General features: G+C 49.7%; 1 non-coding gene across 1 annotated transcript; it reads left to right on the forward strand.

Moving 5' to 3' along the window:
• Nucleotides 1-1,617: 1,617 nt before the first annotated feature.
• On the forward strand, nucleotides 1,618-1,690 carry TRNAK-UUU (transfer RNA lysine (anticodon UUU)). Its single transcript has one exon. It is a non-coding gene; the product is annotated as a tRNA-Lys (tRNA).
• Nucleotides 1,691-2,600: the final 910 nt, after the last annotated feature.

The following is a 2,600-nucleotide window of genomic DNA, read 5'->3' on the forward strand; positions in this document are numbered from 1 at the left end:
TGTTTTGGATATTACCAAACCTAGCCTAGCCTTCGTAAATCACACTAAAGCGGACACCCAACTATGGAAAAGCCTCCTTAAGGGTGGGTTAGGTTAGTCAATCCGGCCCGAGACGCGTTCGTTGACAAAACCGCCGTAGGAATTCCTACTTTTCAATAGAGCGGAGGCGAACTGATCAACGAGAAAGAGGCCCTACTCACTACAAACGAATACACCACAAGATCGAACTGCACTCATGCCTCTCCCGCATCAAGTTGACCGCCCCCCCTACGTAGTGATTCTATCAATCATGTACGTAGGTAGGACCCTCCATTCTGATTGGTATATCATGAAAAAAGAAAGCCATTTGCACCAGGCGCACTGCGCTTTCCCTTGCCCAGATGTTCGCCTTTCTAAGTCAAGTAATGGTGACCCACCGAAGACTGGAGCTTCGTAACATGTTGACGAAGGCCCCCGAACTGAGGGTTCGGTCAGTAGAAGGGACGACTTTGTCTCCACGGAAGAAGAATAGCCCCGCTCTCTAGCCGACTGATCCCGTTGATCATATAACTGGGAGGGAACGTGTCACATTAGAGGTGAACGATCAGAGGTGTCCTCTAATCACCACGACGAGGCTGGTCCCTCTTTTAGTAGACTCAGCTATGAATATTCATGAAGAAATGAATGCCGGGCTCTTTCTTTCACTGCTAACCCCAAGAAGTTTCAACATGCTGAAACTTTCCGTTTCGTCGAGCCCCGAGCTTGTGGTCCTCCTTTGAGTGTGGGTTCAATTGAATGAATCTGTCAAGTCAAGGAAAACGTACGTAGCAGCAAGGATGGTGCATCGCCTATTTATCGTTCTCGCTCGGGAGCCAAAACGAACACGCCTGCTACCTACTGTACTGGACCTTCGACCAGGCATTCTACCTTTGTCGAATCGGAACCAACACCACTGCATTGCGCTCGAACAGTTGAGCGGCCGCCGGCCAGCAACTTCCGTGCACAGATATAGATTCATTCTTCGTACCTGGTCCAGCCTCACAACCCTTCGCGGGTTGGTAAGAAGTCAGTCTTGTTTGGTAAGACGGAATTGGACAAAGAAAAGAGAGTGCTCGACCGGAACAACGGCCAACAACGTAATTACATAGATAACTGCTCCTCCCCTGATCCTTAAGGCTTTAAGGCGAACCGTATGGCGGCTGGAAAGAAAGACGACCTCACCTTCTCTGGTGTCAGTGAGAGCTATTTGAGTATCCCCCGTTGACCTTCTTTTGTAGATAGAATCTTCAATGAGTGGAAACAAGCAACCTTACTAAGAAAGGTGCTTGTTGAGTAAGGCCGGCTTTCGAGCCCAAGCCCCTTTACTAGGTTGGGCGCTTGAGCGCATCTTTCTCATATCGATCAAGGCTTTCCTTGAGTTTGAAATAAGGGGCAAGAAGCAAGGGCGTAGCAGCTGCGCGAAGTTGCGCCTTAGCGCATCCGTTTTCTTGCAGGAGTGCTAACGCGCGACCTTACGTTTTCTTCCGCTTGCTCTGCAGTACGAGCCTCATACAGAGCCGCGCTCCTTTAATATGATGAGAAGAAGGGGGGCCGGCCTCTTTTCCGTACCAATCCTTATTTACTACTACATCTTTTTTGGGGTGTATAGCTCAGTTGGTAGAGCATTGGGCTTTTAACCTAATGGTCGCAGGTTCAAGTCCTGCTATACCCAAACCTACCTTACACTCTACTATGAATAAGGATGCATAGTAGCCTTCAAAGATGACTCTTTGGCCTTTAGACTCGCTTCGGCGACTTCGCCCTTTAAGTGACAAGGGGGTGAGCCGCTCCAAGCGGAAAGCGATAGTGAATCCCGAACTTGCCCACGCTCATCCAAACCGGCCTCAAAAAGCGATCGGAAAGCGAAGCCCTTCCTTCCAATCCAAGCCGGCGAAGCCGCCCCTATATCTAACCACCGCTCACCCCGATCACATATTGGCACGTTCATGATGCATCATAATCAAAAGGCCGTAAAGTAAAGAAGACCTATGCATCAGTGTACTGTCATGATCACATATTAGCTCGATTTTATTGACGGCTTGAAGGCGAAGCCGCCTATTTCTTAGGGCAAAGGGCGCTCCATCCTCCTAACTCCTTCCACTTCTCCCAGGGACAGGAACTACGGCTTGACCTTCGGGGAAGAAGTCCGTGGGACCCCTCCTTCGAGGGCGCCTAGATAGTGAAAGGTTATCCCTTTGCAACGCTGGAAGCTAAGCAAAGTCACGAAGCTGGCTGACTACGCTCGAGCAGAGCTCAGACCCGGAGGTGGTGGCTGAACTCGCCGCAGAGTTCAGGAGCGAGCAAGACTATCTTGGTGAATGCAATAAGAACCGGCTGCTCGCCGCAGCAGAGTGCTTTGCCCATGCTGCTATCCGCCGCCGAAGCGCTCAAGGGATTCGTGCTTGAATGTCGAGATCAGGGGACTCTATCCAATCCATGCGGCAAATCTGTTTGTGGTGGAAAAAACTCAACAATAAAAAGAAATAAATAGAATATAGAAAATCATTGAATTTGTTTGCTCCGATACAAGAGATCGGCCCCGAAGCAAGATATGGTGGGTGCCAGCAACTTTCACTTGTTAG

This window comes from Nicotiana sylvestris, chromosome 2 (assembly GCF_000393655.2).
Source record: "Nicotiana sylvestris chromosome 2, ASM39365v2, whole genome shotgun sequence".
In the NCBI taxonomy this organism is placed as follows: Eukaryota; Viridiplantae; Streptophyta; class Magnoliopsida; order Solanales; family Solanaceae; genus Nicotiana; species Nicotiana sylvestris.